This window comes from Crinia signifera, chromosome 2, assembly GCF_055691185.1.
Source record: "Crinia signifera chromosome 2, ASM5569118v1, whole genome shotgun sequence".
NCBI lineage: Eukaryota > Metazoa > Chordata > Amphibia > Anura > Myobatrachidae > Crinia > Crinia signifera.
The window spans coordinates 340419917-340437948 of record NC_139218.1 but is presented as its reverse complement, the minus strand read 5'-3'; positions in this window follow the sequence as shown (position 1 = coordinate 340437948).

Here is an 18032-nt window from a genome sequence, read left to right as displayed (position 1 = left end):
TAAATGTGCTACAGGAAATAAATTGGGAAGAGGGCCTCATCCTAGTAACCGCGGATGTTAGGTCACTCTACACAATAATCCGACATGTGGATGGGATCAAGGCAGTAACAGATATTTTGGCCTCGAGTGATCTAGATGAGGACTTGCAAACCTTGTTGATCAGAAGTGTTCTATTTATTTTAGAACACAACTATTTTGCTTTTAATGATGAGTTTTTTATGCAAAACGTTGGCACAGCGATGGGCACCAGGTTCGCTCCAAGTTATGCGAACATCTTTATGGGGCATTGGGAAAATGAATATATCTGGGACCAATGCCCTTTTGGAGCGAACCTGGTGTCCTGGAAAAGGTATATCGACTACGTGTTTTTTATCTGGAGAGGAGAGGAGAGGAAGAGGTTTTAAAGAGTTTTTACAAATACCTGAATGACAACCCATTAAACATCGAATTCACATTTGAAAATAGCACAGAAAGAATACATTTTTTAGATATAACTATTTATATTGAGGAGAATAAGATTTGTACACAAAATTTTAGTAAACCAACAGACTCAAGTGCGTATATTAATGCCATGAGCTGTCACCATCCTAATTGGCTAAAATTGATACCTGAGTGCGAATTTAGGAGGTTAAGACGCAATTGTACCAAAAAAAAGTGTGTGATTTACAATCTACAGAGATGGAAAAGAAATTCGAAGCTTCAGGTTATGACAAAGCCAAACTCTCTATTACGAATAGTACAGTTGCGGAACTAGAGAGAGAGACATTATTAAGACCAAAAGAGAAAGAAGAAAAAAAAAAAGGAACTACAGATAAATATCAATGGGCATTTGTAACAACATTTAATAGTCAGTATAAAAACTTAGAAAGAAACCTCAAAAAACATTTGGGGGTTTTAAGAAAAGACCCGGTTATCGGTGGATTGATACCGGAGGTGCCCAAGTGTATCTACCGTAGAGCACCAACTATTAAAAATAAACTGGTTAAAAGTGTGGTAACAACAAAAAGACAAATGACAACTATTAAATCTAAAGGTTTTTTTCGCTGTGGGTTATGTATAGCTTGTAGGCATGTGAAAGGAAGCATTAATAAAATCAAGGAGGTAGAAATTAATTCCACTTTATTTAAAATTCATGATTTTATCACATGCAACAGTAGCAGCATTATTTACGCAATAGAATGCACATAGAATGTAACCTGTGGTATATAGGTAGAACATCCTGGCATTTCAAAACACGCATTTTAGTGTGCACCATGGCACCATGGCAGCTGCATATCAGTAATAAAATATTTTTTTGTGGAATTAGGCATATAAAGAGAAGCATGAGACAAAGAGACCTTAAAGCAGCCTTGGCAAAGGTGGAGATGAAAACCATCTACGAGCTAGGGACCCTTACGTGTGGGGGTCTCAATGCCGAATTTGAGATCAAATGTTTTTTTTAATGCCATTTGGAAGCTCTGGGTCTCATGTCTAAAAAATTAAAAATATTAATTTTTTCTGCCAAAAGAATTGCATATTTTTTTCCTCTGACCACAGCACTTTATCACTCGAGCACTTTATCTCTTTTTCTAGCACCTTATGGATCTAGCACTTTTTAACATAGTTTTATAGTCTTTTAACGGAAGGTTTTAATGTTGGCTTTTTTATTGTTAATTAGTCACACAGAATTCATGTACTGTTTCTCTTTTATAAAGTGAACTACGTAGAATGAGAAATGGAAGAGACGCTATGTGGATACGATGAAGAATCAAATGTGAAGGAGACATACAAACGCCGCAATTGTATTCGGGCATTCTGTTGTTATGATAACCCTGGACGCTGGGATCACATGACCATGCCAGCGACAGGAAGCCGGCAGCCGCAGTGAGGATTATGGGACTTGTAGGAAGACTCTGTCTAGGAATCCTGTCGGGCTGCCGGAGTTAGCGCTGATAGGATAGGAAGGGACATAAAAGTATTGTGCAGCGGGCAATCAGCACACCTTGATAAAGTCCCCGGACGGGGAAGAAACGCATCGGTGTTGGAGCCCGCACCCATGTCCGTTCCAGCAAGGAGAGAGGGAGATTCCAGGTTGTCGGAAGAGCAGTACTACGTGCAGGAGGAGGAAGGAATTACCGGTATCCAAGCTCCTCACAAACTATTGAACACGCTTGTTTGAACTGTGCGTCTGCAGTTCCTCCGCTTCTGGTAATTACCCCACTTCTTATGCTGATATTGGAAGGAGCATTGTTGTATTGGATCGTTTTTAATCTGATGTCTTATTGTGTATTAAATATTTTGTGTCATATTACACTATGAGATCTTTTGTTTATATTCCCCACATGTGGAGTATATGCTGAATGAAAGTTTTCAGTAGAAGAAACATACCACAGAGCGCCGGATAAATTTTTTGTGACTCCACTATTTGTGTATTTGCAGCAAATGCTGGCCAAAAGAGAAAGGGTGATAGAGGGCCAGGGGATATATAATTTATTACTTACATTATATAAGTAATAATGGTACTTGTTTCCTAGCACGGCCACAATCTTGTGGATCGTGTACCTTTAAGTTAAGGTACACGATCCACACGATGGACCCGATTTCCTTTGAAATCAGGTCCATTTTGCCGGCTAAGACACAATATCGGGGGCATCGCGTCGGTCGGGACCATTAACATTGGTCCCGACGCGACCGACGCGATGCCCCCGATTTTTCCATAGGCTTCAATGTTAAAAAATATTTTAATCGTGTCGGGAAAGGTAAAATATCGGGGGCATCGCGTCGGTCGGGACCATTAACATTGGTCCCGACGCGATGCCCCCGATTTTTCCATAGGCTTCAATGTTAAAATATTTTTTAACATTGAAATCGTGAGAAAATGTGAAATGGGCCAATATGACCCATTTCACATTATAGATGTCCCCGTCGTCACCCCACGATAGACGCCAACCCGAAGCGTGGCGAGCGCAGCGAGCGCAGCGAGCCCGCGAGGGGCGGCGGTGCGCGTCTTCCGACCTTTTCATTCCTCTACTATCCACGTCGGCGTGGAGTTGAGAATAGAACAGTGTGGCAAGCGCTCGCCACGCTTCGGGCTCGGTGGCTCGCTGCGCTCGCCACACTATTCTATTCTCAACTCCACGCCGACATGGATAGTAGGGGAATGAAAAGGTCGGAGGACGCGCACCGCCGCCCCTCGCGGGCTCGCTGCGCTCGCCACGCTTTGGGTTGGCGTCTATAGTGGGGTGGGGTTTACGCCGTAAAATTTGGGGGGGTTGGGAATATTTTACATTGAATCCAATGTAAAATCGGGTCCCAGGGACCTGATTTACATTTCATTCAATCAAAAAATCGGGTCGGTCGCGTCGATCGCATCGCATGCGACCAAATCGCATGCGATGCGATCGACGCGATTTTTACGACACGACCACCCCGATGTAAATCGGTGTGGCCGTGCTAGGAAACAAGTACCGTAATAATAAATTAATAATACCTCAGTACATTTTACACCACTTTTATATCAGACAGCCGGGTCACACCGGGATTTTATACCTGGTTTGTACCTGGTTTGTGATCCTTTTTTATTGAATCCAAAACATGCAAGATATGATGCCAATTTTGGAGTCTGAGCCTAGAGGGAAATTCAAAGCCACAGGTAAGATTTACTCAGAACCTGGGAGTTCAGGCAGATTCTCAGATTTCAGAATACCAAACCCATGTATTTTTAATCATAAACCCTATACTAGTGCATTCCGCAGTCACACTGGTGCCTACAAATACTAACCAAAGGACTTACATTACAAGTTCTGAGTATATTACATACATATATTAACTGAAATGCGATGCCTAATGTTTTTTTTTTTTTATTACTTGATGCTTTTCTTATATTTTGTTATAGGAAGTTTTGAGATCTTAGCAGCATCTCTACATGAGGGGTGTGTTGACAAGTACTTAAAATATTTAATGTAACAAGATACCTCTTAACTGTTACTGTGCATGACTTATCATCAACAATAACTTCTCTTGTCTGTATTTTTGTGAATGACTCATCAGCCACAATAACGTACAATGTCTAAGTCATCCCAACGGGCTAATTAGACTGTAGATGCGTGTTGTTTACTTGGCTCTATTAAAGGGTTTGCATATGTCCAAGCCTGTCACTGTGTTATTGGGAGGTGACAGTGCGGAATTGCTGTACAGTTCTTAGCCCAGGAAATATTGATACAATATCATATTGACTGCTGTATATCTATTATCACCTGTATCCTTCCTGTTATTTTCAATAAAACCTAATCTGGTTTGAAATCAACTAACCTCCTTGCTCATGTCCACTCTGCAACTACTTGTAGGCATCTGCCAGCATTATTCAGCATTCCTGCATCTAGCATAGTCACACTTCTTCAGCTCTGCAGAGTACTGTGGTGACCTGCACACAGACCACTTTACAACAATCATCAACCGTCTCAGCTTCCGAGTAGTATAAGCCCTATGAAGCAGTGTGAAGTGTACAGTATATAAGCATACAATGAGGAAAACATTGCCGTTTTAGCCATACCCAGATTCTATTAACAGCTTGTACATCCACCAATGGAAAAATATTATGCCACTTAATCATACTACTTTTAAATACAATTGAATACAATACGGTGAAGGCATGTAGAAAAAAGAGGTGAGGTGAAGTTGCAATAATCTATTACAAAAAGCACTATCCATTGGACAGGTGTTATCTGAATGTGACAACAGCTGGATAAAATAACTGCAAATGTGAAAAGGGAGAACAGAGGAAAGTACTATGGGGTCGATTCAGGCCTGCTTGTAGAGCATGAATTAGGCCCCTATGTTGTTGGTTAGGGTTTGGTACTGCACATAGGTGCTAATGCACATGTGCAGACCCATGCTGCAAGTGCCGTCAGCAATATTTTAATTCACTGGTACGCTCACTGTCTGATTGACAGACAGAAGTTGTGACAGCCCACGTTTCATGGGCGTGACCACAAAAACGGTGGGTGCGTTCCCCTGCCTGCTCCAAGAAAAAACCCAGCAGAAAGAGTGGTGAGTTTTGCTGGGGCAGGACAAACCTACCAGGGCAGGTTTGTCAGGCCCCAGCAAAACTCACTACAGAGCTGTGGGCAACCCCCCGTCATTCCCTCTCCCCTTCGCTCCTCCTCCCCCCTGCTCCAGGTCCGGGATTGCACTCTGGAGCTCCTGGGCCTGCCACCGCCGCAGCCTTAGTTCATAATAGGTGGCAGGCTCGGGGATGTTCGGGGCAGCTTGGGAGTACTCAGCCGCGCCGAACATTCCCGAGCCTGCCGTCTGCTTATACCACTAATGGCAGCGGGGACAAGGGAGCTCCAGCCGGAGAGGTGAGGCTAAGGGATGGGAGGGGAGTGCCTGGACAGGTGATGCGCCAGTGGTGCACACCTGGACACCACTGGCGCACACCTTCTTCTTAGTGGTATGCCTGGAAATTTTCCGGGACAGCCTGCTGCGGCAGCGCAGCTAAGTCCGGAAAATTTCCGGCCAAACCACTCAAGGGGTTAATTGACATACGGTTCTATACTACCTTAAAAAGAGATCCCATCTCTACTTTTTTAGCTAAACTTAAGGAATTACTAGACAGTCTTATTAGAAGGGAAACTTACTAAGGATGAACACATATTCCTTTTTCCCACACACCTTTCTGTTCCAATATATTACTATCTTCCAAAAATCCATAAGTCCATCAATCCACCTCATCATACCTACCAGATAATCATGATCAGGGAAATGGCTGGTGGGCGGACCTAAGTCCCAGTCTGTGGGTGGAGCCCCAGATGCAAACAGAAGACCGGCTTGTGGCTACAGCATTTCATGGGTCCCAGAGAAGTACCGAAGGTGGCTTGTGAGTATGTTTTCTTTCAACAGGTACCCCAAATGGATTCTTCTGGACAAGGGGACCGAACTACTACTATAAACATAGATAAGTATCTGGATGAATGGGCTCCGTATGTAATAAAGTTTTATTTTCTGGTGTGTGTGTGTTTATTTATTTAACTTTTTGTACTGCTGTGGGACTACAAGTTCCAGCTGGCCCTTTAGTGGCCCGCATGTTGGAACTTGTGGTTCTCCAAGTCCCTGCATGCCATGCAGGCTTGCTGGAACTTGTAGTTCCACAATACACAATAGTTCAATCTTATTCTACACATCGGGGACAGCCCTGGGCGTATACATGGGCTAGTAAATTCTGGAGGGGGGACCCCTTCATTGGGGGGTCCTCACTTCCCCAGGATCCCTGCCCATGCTGACCAGTCAGTGGGTGGAGGCTTTGACTGGGCTGTGGCATTACCTTGCTGGCTGGTTGGGCCGGTGTTGGTTCTTGAAATATGGGGGACCCCTACTCATTTTGTCCTCCCGTATTTTTTTCTTCACAAAATTGCATGACTAAGAATTGCACCATATCGCATTTTTTTGCCATGCCTTTGCATCTAATTAAATATGCGAATTCAGGCAAAAAATGTGAATTTAAAAAGTGCAATATGGTGCGATTTCAGAATGTCGCCCAAGTCACCTAAGTTTCTTTGTTAGATTCACATATAAAAGACACTACCCACTTTTTAAGTTTAGTTTGGGATATTTAATGGAAACCATCTTTTTTTAATTTAGTAATATTTATTGAAAGTTTTGACAATAATAAACAGATGTACAAAGTTTGTACTCTAAAATACCTCACTCATTAGGGATTGCAGCCATAGAAGGATAATTAATTGTGGATGATGATTTATCATTTTCACATAAAAAAATCATTTTAGAACCATCCAATTTCATTCTCACACACAATTATTTTATGTTTTTAGATCAATACTTCCTTCAGACCATGGGCATGGCTATGGAGACCAGGTTTGTGCCTAGTTACGGTAATCTCTACATGGGGAGGTTGAAGACCACCTTGTGGAAGGGGGGGGGGGCGAACCTGGTCCTTTATGGCCGCTATATAGATTACTTTTTTGTTATATGGGATGGAGACAAGACTTACATCAATAGATTTGTCTACCATCTCAATTCGAACACACATAATTTAATTTTTACCCAACATAACCACCCCACAACTATAACATTTTTGGATGTTTGGTAGACAGTTAAAAGTTTGACATGAGTTTTTCACAATTTTAGCATTTTACTAAGGTATTGACAACACAAAAAAAACATGAAAAACTAATATCAACCTGTCATTTTGACTGCCGACCTTTGGTCAATGTTGACTTTTTGTCACTGAAGACTTTTCAACTGTCAACCTTTTGACTGCTTACCTAGACACTGACATGTAGTAGCACACATGTTGTATACTTTATCTGCTGCCCCTGTGGTCTTATGTATGTGGGGAAAACCACCAGAGCGTTTAAAGAGAGGATGGTGGGCCACCGCTCGCACATCAGACATGCTCTTGAGGGTAAATCCACACAAATAGAACAGCCCGTCCCTAAACATTTTAGGGAGCTCAAACAAGGGCTTGCCACTCTTCAGTACAAGATTATTGATAGTGTGCTTAAGAATTTGAGGGGAGGAGATCGGGATCGCAAACTGTTACAATTAGAAACCCGGTGGATACATCGGTTAAACACCGTAGCTCCCGCCGGTCTCAATGAGGCCTGCAGCTTTCATTGCTTTCTTTGATTATTACTGTTGACATGTTCCTATATGCTGAGCTTGTATACTGTTTATTGATTACTGTAATCTCTTGCTGACAGTTTACCGTTCATTGTACCTTTTTTTTTCATGATACTTAAGCAGGAGTCTCTCTCCGCCATGTACACTGCTGTTTATTCCTGTACAACATTGCTGTACCTTGTTCATTTTTAATCACACATGTTATGGGTTATTTACATAGGTCTCCTAGCAACCAGTCCGGGCACTCTGACGCACTGGCTGGTGCGTGTCGTCGGATGATGATGTCATTCGACCAGACTGGCCGGATGGCACAGGGGACCAACACATGGTGGGTGAAGGGTGGGTGTTGTCTGTGTATTACTTTGAGCTTGACAACGGACAATAAAGACCGAAACGTTGCGACAGAAAGTCTCTGCCTGTTTCATTTTTTAAAAATCCTGCGAGTGCCGCCGTACCCTGCATTCTCTATATATATATATTTGCATACACAAATAAAAGAACTATTTACCCAGAGATGGACTGAGCTTATTCATTGGTAACATCCTCAAATACAAGAACACTATTTCAGAAATGTGTATTCTGTTTTGAAATTGTAATGTTTTATTGGGAGGTACAGTTTCTATACTAGGTAGCGCACCCCAATCACCCCCCACTTCCCTGATTACTACACCGTTCCTCACTAACCGGAGGAATTTTGGTGGTGCTGCACACACAACCCAGCGCAACTCAGAGTCAAAAACCCTTTCTTCTATATATATATATATATATATATATATATATATATATATATATATATATATTAGCTGACCCAACGCCACCCGGCGTTGCCCAGGAAAACCTTGGGTTTTTTTTTTTAAATTGCTGTAAAACGTCATCTCAAAATGGCCAAGATTGTAATTTGTTACCTCCACCATAATGTTAGAATGTGTTTGCATTGATACTCAATGCCAGCAATGAACTCAGGTGTGGTGTTGTTGTATGAAACACACCGCTCCTGAGTTGATAGCTTGTGTGTGTTGATGAATTCCACATCCTCTCCTGAGATTTAGCACCTATGATGCATTTTTTTGTGTGTGTTTGTGTGTTGTACTGTTTTTGTGTGTGTGTTGTAGTTTATGTGGGTGGGTGTACTGTGTGTGGTGTGGTGTGTTGTGTTGTGTGTATCTGCCCAATGTGTAAGTGTGTGAGGTGCACTGTATATATAAATGTGTGTGTGTGCAGTAGTCGAAGTAGAAATGGTACTCTTTACTTAGTACGGCGCCCGTCGCGGGCATCGCGGGTACATTTATGTATGGCCGCGACGCGACCGACGCGATGCCCGCGATTTCCCATTGAAATCAATGTAAAACATGAAAATCGTGTCTGTCGCGTCGCGGGCGGCCATAAACGTACCCGCGATGCCCGCGACGCGATGCTCCCGATTTCCCATAGGAAGCAATGTTAAAAGCCGCGATGGACCCGATTTTAGTGTTAAATGCCTCAATCCACCCGATTTGGCCATAGGAATCAATGTTAAATGGGCTACAGAGCCCATTAACCCTTAAATGTCCCCCCAAATTTTTAACGCCACCCCACGATCCACGCCAACCCGAAGCGTGGCGAGCGCAGCGAGCCCGCGAGGGGCGGCGGTACGCGTCCTCCGACCTTTTCATGCCCTACTATCCACGTCGGCGTGGTGTGAGAATAGAATAGTGTGGCGAGCGCAGCGAGCCACCGAGCCCGAAGCGTGGCGAGCGCAGCGAGCCCCGCGAGGGGACGCGGATACCTTCACAGTTATACGCGTCCCCTCGCGGGCTTCACAGGTGTCCGTGGCGACCCGGACACCTGTGAAGCCCGCGAGGGGACGCGTCTACCTGTGAAGGTATCCGCGTCCCCTCGCGGGGCTCGCTGCGCTCGCCACGCTTCGGGCTCGGTGGCTCGCTGCGCTCGCCACACTATTCTATTCTCACACCACGCCGACGTGGATAGTAGGGCATGAAAAGGTCGGAGGACGCGTACCGCCGCCCCTCGCGGGCTCGCTGCGCTCGCCACGCTTCGGGTTGGCGTGGATCGTGGGGTGGCGTCAAAAATTGGGGGGGACATTTAAGGGTTAATTGGGCCTAATTCAGGGTTAATATGGCCAAATCGGGTCAATTGAGCCATTTAACAGTGAAATCGCGGTCAATCAGCTTTTTTAACATTGTTCCCTATGGGAAAATCGCGGTGATCGCGGTCATCGCGGGCATCGCGACCATCCAATTTTACCCGCGATGCCCGCGATGACCGCGATCACCGCGATTTTTACCCGCGATGACCACGATTTTGATCGTTGGCGCCCTTCTAGGTAAAGAGTACCGTAGAAATTTTGAAGTGGGGGTATGGGAAATTAAAGGCTGAAGTTATGGGCACACTCCAGAAAAAGAGGGTGCTGCCACTTAAAAGGGGCATGTCCTTGAGTGTGGTGTACCATGCCATATGCTCCTTATACACATTATGCAAAACAGTAGTAGACCCCCTTACACTTGCCCCTTAAACATTATGCCACGCGGAAAGAGCTAAAATTCTCCTTATGCGACACAGAATGAGCAAAAAAAATTCACATGGAATGAGCCAAAATTCACATTATACCACCCGGATTGAGCCAAAATTCATGTTTTGCCAAACTGAAAGAGCCAAAATTCACATTATGCTACATAAATTGAAGCAAAATTCACGTTATGCACATGGATTGAGGCAAAATTCACATCATGCCACCCAGATTGAGCTCAAATTCACATCATGCCACCTGGAATAAACCCAAATTCACATCATGCCTCCCGGATTGAGCCAAAATTCACATTATGCCACACTGAAAGAGCCAAAATTCACTTTATGCCACACGGATTGAGCACAAATTCACATTATGCCACCCGAATTGAGCCAAAATTAACATTATGCCACCTGGATTGAGCCAAAATACACATTATGCCACATGGCAGGGTGACCCATGGACAGAGACGGTGGGGTGACACAGGGACAGAGATGGTGGGGTGATGCAGGGACATGCACCTCTATGTCACACTACATGTCACATTCCTCCCACCTGCTACCTGTCACATTCATCTGACCCGGCTCCTGTTTACATCAATGGGGGAAGCCCAACCTCCGGACCACAACATCCTGCGGTCAGTATGGAGGTTGGATGGGGGTCACCCCCAGCCTCTGCTGCTGTCTGCTGTACTCTGGAGACAGCAGCGGAGGCAGTGAGGAGGTGAATGGATGCCTGTGTGCGGCATCCATTCACCACGGGGGCTGGGTGTGTTTGTGTGTGTCTTGCACTGTTTTTGGGTGTGTTGTAGTGTATATGGGTGTGTGTTGTACTGCTTCTGGTGTGTTATGTATGTGTGTGTGTTTTGTGTTGTGTGTATCTGTCCAATGTGTTAAGGTGGCCATACACACGCAGATTTATCTTCAGATCTGGCTGGTTGGAACAAAAACCTGGTTATGGATGAGAGCAAATGAGAGTTGACCATTTGCTTGGAAATGCTGGAAAACAGACAATCTGTCACTCATCCATAACCATGTTTTTGTTCCAACCAGCCAGATCTGAAGATAAATCTAACTAGTGTATGGGCACCTTAAGTGTGTGAAGTGTTCTACGTATATATGTGTGTGTAGTGTGCTGTGTGTGCATATATGGTGTGATGTGTGTGTATGTGTGTACAATGTGTGTGTGTACAATGTGGACATGTGTGTGATGTGTGGTCTATGTATTTCCCCAATTATTTCCAACTGTTGAAAGCCTCCACCATAATGTTAGAATGTGTTTGCATTCATAAGCTGTGTACACACGGTGCAATATCGCTGGTAATATGGTCGCTGAGCAACCATATTGCCTTTGATTTTTTTGTGCTGCAGCAATAAATTGCTGGGTGCACGCTCCCATGTTCAGCCTCCTAATGGTCGCTGGTTCCTGCGATCAGCTGTTTCGCTGTTAGGCTCCCCCGGTCGTTGATGAAAACTGGACACTGAACAATATATTGCACCCTGTGTGCACAGCTATACTCAATGACAGCAATGAAATCAGGTGTTGTACTTCGGTTTCCCAGATCTTCGGTTTCCCAGATCATCAATCTTTTTTCCAGATCATCAATTAAGGCAAAATGAACCTTGGTGTTTTTTACATCTGTAAGTAAAATTTCCCAAAAACGGCTTTGAGGTGCACACCACCAGGTGAAAAGGTACCTTGTTGCCGAACTTGTCTGAGTGCCACGGTGTGCCCGCAATGCAACAGACACGCACACAAACACACACACTCTTCAACTTATTATATACTAGCTGACCCGCCCGGCGTTGCCCGGGAAAACCTTTGGGGTTTTTTTATTTCCAAAATTGCTGAAAAATGTCATCTTACAGTATGCTGTGCCAAAGACCTAAGATTGTAATTTGTTAAAGATTCCACCATAATGTTAGAATGTGTTTGCATTAATACTCAATGATGGCAATGAAATCAGGTGTGGTGTTGTTGTTTGAAACACAACGCTCCTGAGTTTATAACTTGTATGTGTTAATGAATTCCATATCCACTACTGAGATTTAGCACCTATGACATACCCTCCAACATCTGAGGGTCAGAAATCGATACAAAATCAGAACGGGACTTGGCCACGGGAAAGGGGGCATGACCACACCTCCATTTCTATACTTTCAATGGTACGTCTCATCTCCTTGAGCCTATGGTCTCCCTTAATGATAGTCAATCACTGAGGGATACAGTAGGCTCCAGGAGAAGAGTACAACGGGATTGTAAAGGGGTCCCTAAAAGACCACCTGAACCCCAATTGGAAATCCCCCTACAGTGACACTGCAGTGAAAATTTCTCATCAACTGGGGACCCCCTGTAGGTGTACCAAAAACCAATTAGGCCACCATTATCCATACCCTCCTCCACCTATAGATCTGTTTCGCAACCCACCCCCATCCAAACAATTATCAGTTTGAATCAGAATTTACTTTTTAATCCTACTTTCATTTCTTGATTGTACTTTTTTTCACGATTTATTGAGTAAATTGTACACTTTAACATGACAAAATTCAGAAGTCTTATTCTTCAAATTCTTACACTCATAACATTCAAACAAATACATGCAGCACTCATGCCCATCGACCAAACATTATCTATGAACCAAAAGGGTCTGGGAAAGCAGTGCAGCGCCTAACATCCAACTGACTAACAGGGTGAGTGCAGTGTACCCACTTTGTATTGATCAACGGGTGCTTTGGCCAGGACAAAGATTGCTCAGTGCAACCGGCCGGGGAGCGCAGTGACAGGTTGGAGGACTGGAGAGACGGATAATGGAAATAAGAAAAAACAGTACATTAGGTAAAGTTTTTATTTGCCTTTACAGACTGTTAAATAAATGGCAAATTATTATTAATTAATGTGTTCTATGTGTTTGTGTGTGTTGTACTGTTTTGTGTGTTTGTTGTAGTGTATGTGGTTGTGTGTATTGTGTTGTATGTATCTGTCCAATGCGTGTGTGAGGTGTGTTCTGTATATACAGGATGTGTATTTGTGTGTTGTGTCTTTGTGTATCTGTGCAATGTTTTGTGTGTGTTGTACTGAATGTGGGTGTGTGTTGTGCTGTTAGAGGTATGTTATGTGTGTGTGTTTTGTTTGTATCTGCGTAATGTGTAAGTGCGTAAGGTGTTCTATGTATAAATGTGTGTGTAGTGTGCTGTGTGTATCTGTGCAATGTTTAAGTGTGTGTGTGTTGTACTCTTTTTGGGTGTGTGTTGTACTGTGAGTGGTGTGTTATGTGTGTGTGTGTTGTGTTGTGTGTATCTGCCGAATGTGTAAGTTCGTGAGGTGCGCTACATATTTATGTGTGTGTAGTGTGCTGTGCGTATCCTGGCAGTGTTTAAGTGTGTGTATTCTGTGTGTTTCTGTATCTGCACAATGTTTAAGTGTGTGTTTGTTGTACTGTTGTTGGGTGTGTGTTGTAGTGTATATGGGATTGTGCTGTACTTCATGTGGTGTATTATGTTTGTGTTTTGTTGTGTGTATCTGTCCAATGTGTAAGTGTGTGAGGTGCGCTATATATATATATGTGTGTGTTGCGTGCTATGTGTGCGTATGTGGTGTACTGTGTGTGTGTGCATGTACAATGTGTACGTGTGTGTGTTATGTGTGGTCTATGTATATCCTCAATTATTCCTAATTGTTTAAAGTCTTCACCATAATGTTAGAATGTGTCATTTATACTCAATGACAGCAATTAAATCTGGGGCCAAATGTAATAGGGTGAGAGATTCAGAAAGTGAGAGATTTTGGGAGAGTTTTCCCATGTTTTTTTAAAGAAGCAATCAATTACATGGCAAAATTAACCTGTTTTTGCAGTGTAATTGATTGCTGCTTTAAAAAAACATGGGAAAACTCTCCCAAAATCTCTCACTTTCTGAAACTCTCACCCTATTACATTTGGCCCACGGTGTTTTTTAAATTTCTAAGTTAAATTCCCCAAAAACAGCTCACCACCGGGTCCAGATGTATCTTATTGCTGAATTTGGTGGCTCTGAGTGCCATAGTGTGTCCGCAATGCAACAGACACGCACACGCGCACGAACACACACACTCTTCAACTTATTATATAGATATATATTTATCAAAAGGAAAGATCAGAGTGCGCTCAAATCGTACCACCTAGCATCCATAAACATACAATATGATCCAACAATCATTGATTTTCCGTAGTAAGTTTATGATGTTCAGCAATAAGACGAAGACTTAGTTCAAACAGGTATTTTCTTTATTAAAAGAATCCCAACGCGTTTCATCAACACGACTTCATCAGGGGCCATGGAAAATACAGATTCCGATATAAGGGTTTACAATCAAGAGGCATTCATTATACCAAACATATGTATGTATTGGAGTTCACTAACGGGTAGGTAGGACAGATTAACTGAGGTAAGGCTAACTTCGCTTCGAACGAGTGTATAGAGACCGTACTAATAAGGTACACGCTTAAATGTAGAACCACTCTATTGAGAAGCTGCTTTAGATATAAATTTCAGTAGAATGGTGGTAAATACAAGATCTATGCTCATATGCGGTACTTATGTACTATCTGGGCTCCCATGTTAAATGCACCCCATTTTTTCATGCCCCTACTATCCAACTACGCATGGAGTTGATTTTATATAGTGTGGCGAGCGCAGCGAGCCACCGTGCCCGAAGCGTGGCAAGCGCAGCGAGCCCCGCGAGGGGACGCGGTCTCATAAGAAAAACGGGAGCCCAGATATTACATAAGTACCTCATATGCAGAACCACCCAATTCAGTGGTTTCCACGATTTTCTAACACAGCGATACAAGCAGGGGGTAGATCACCCACAATCAAGATCAGACAGTGAAGAATAAATATACATTATGAGATGTCTTTATTCCAATGGTAGTATGAATGGGAAGTGAGGGTATTATAAATTTTTTAGACATACCTATAAATGATGTAGCTTGGGGGTGCTTCAATTTACCTTCCCTGGATCGACTTAATAGGCAACCTAAACTACAAAATATAAACTTAATTTTAATATAAGTGTGTAACTCCACATATCACACCCATGGACAAAACTTATTTTCATACCTATAAGTTAAATAATTATGGTCTTCCAACTATGTTGTGTGCCCTGTACAGGGTCTGTAATGAATATATTAAATACAGAAATTAGGTGCATTATGTGACTTCTTCATTTTAGTGACAATATGTAAGGAAGGCATCTTTAATAATTTAAAACATACCTATAATTAAGTGGTTCAAAATTGCACCTCAATGAGCCTCCCCTGGATCAATTTAGTGGTGATCCTATAGTTTGGGATATATATTTGTGATTTTAATACACTGGTGATATACTGTGACCACATATACATACATATATATGTGCAAACATACACACATATATATACACTCATGTGAATTTTTTTTTTAATTATAAATATATAATTTACCTAAATTCTCGGGTAAGTGTATGTCCATCCAACAAAATAAATTTATGTGCTCAAATATAATCTAAAAATGAAAAAATGGAAGCAATAAATGACAGATATTAAATGCTGCTAACCTATTAGGGAAGTAAAAATTGGTAGTATCTTACCTCCACCAGTACTAGTAGTTCCTCCAGAGAAGGCTAGCAGAGTAATGACTGCTTAAGCATAATCCCTATTTATAGGGGGTATGTTGTGACCTCATTTCCTTTAAATCCTATTGGTCCCTGCTGATATAGGTTATTTTCATATTATTTATTGTATAATTTTTATCCTATTTCACCTTTTTAGGATGTAATTATATAAAGGAATATCTATTTAAAGTTTTCTTCCCCAGGGTGGGTTTGAAATGGGTTTATGGGAATTATTACGGTTTTTACCCATAATTCACCAAGTTTTACCCACAATGCATTATATTCCTTTATTTTATTTTTTTGTGTGCTCTCGTTATTAAATTCTTTATTCGCCTTAAATACTTAACCCCATATATATTATATATCGTTGGTGATATGAGGTATGCCCACATTCCGATTGTCAGGGAGATGCACCGCTAACTTAGCGTCCAGGATCGTGTTTTCCGCTACTTCCGGCTGGCGTTCCACGCCAGCCGGAAGTGCGGTTCAAACCATCGCCATTTTAGATGTTTAGGTCATAGGCAAAACATACTTCCTGTCTGCGTTCCATGCAGCCAGGATGTGCGGTTCAATTGGTGGCCATACTTACAAGTACTTCCTGCTTGCGTTCCACTGTGTTTGAATAGGGAAGTACGGACTAATGTTAGAACTAATGTTAACCAAATTGTGTGCTATCTGGGGGTAAGCTTTAGCTATTTATATGTACTGTGTTTAAATATATTATTTATTGTAATTAGTGTGAGTGGTATTATATAGAGTGTAAGGAAGAAAGATTTAGATTTTTAAGAAAATATAAAATTTGAGATACTTAAAAAATGTATAAAAATATTATTATTATTATAATATGTATAATGTATTGTAATAATATTATTATACATTTTTTAAGTATCTCAAATTTTATATTTTCTTAAAAATCTAAATCTTTCTTCCTTACACTCTATATAATACCACTCACACTAATTACAATAAATAATATATTAAAACACAGTACATATAAATAGCTAAAGCTTACCCCCAGATAGCACACAATTTGGTTAACATTAGTTCTAACATTAGTCTGTACTTCCCTATTCAAACACAGTGGAACGCAAGCAGGAAGTACTTGTAAGTATGGCTGCCAGTTGAACCGCACATCCTGGCTGCATGGAACGCAGACAGGAAGTACGTTTTGCCTATGACCTAAACATCTAAAATGGCGATGGTTTGAACCGCACTTCCGGCTGGCATGGAACGCCAGCCGGAAGTAGCGGAAAACACGATCCTGGATGCTAAGTTAGCAGTGCATCTCCCTGATAATTGGAATGTGCTGGTCACGATCAGACAGTGGCCGGCATACCTCATATCACCAACGATATGTAATCTATATATGGAGGTTAAGTATTTAAGGCGAATAAAGAATTTAATAACGAGAGCACACAAAAAAATAAAAAATAAAGGAATTTAATGCATTGTGGGTAAAACTTGGTGAATTATGGGTAAAACCGTAATAATTCCCATAAACCCATTTCAAACCCACCCTGGGGAAGAAAATCTTTAAATAGATATTCCTTTATATAATTACATCCTAAAAAGGTGAAATAGGATAAAAATGATACAATAAATAATATGAAAATAACCTATATCAGCAGAGACCAATAGGATTTAAAAGGAAATGAGGTCACAACATACCCCCTATAAATAGGGATTATGCCTAAGCAGTCATTACTCTGCTAGCCTTCTCTGGAGGAACTACTAGTACTGGTGGAGGTAAGATACTACCAATTTTTACTTCCCTAATAGGTTAGCAGCATTTAATATCTGTCATTTATTGCTTCCATTTTTTCATTTTTAGATTATATTTGAGCACATAAATTTATTTTGTTGGATGGACATACACTTACCCGAGAATTTAGGTAAATTATATATTTATAATAAAAAAATAAAAATAAACATTCACATGAGTGTATATATATGTGTGTATGTTTGCACATATATATGTATGTATATGTGGTCACAGTATATCACCAGTGTATTAAAATCACGAATATATATCCCAAATTACAGGATCACCACTAAATTGATCCAGGGGAGGCTCATTGAGGTGCTTTTTGAACCACTTAATTATAGGTATGTTTGAAATTATTAAAGATGCCTTTCTTACATATTGTCACTAAAATGCAGAAGTCACATAATGCACCTAATTTCTGTATTTAATATATTCATTACAGACCCTGTACAGGGCACACAACATAGTTTGAAGACCATAATTATTCAACTTATAGGTATGAAAATAAGTTTT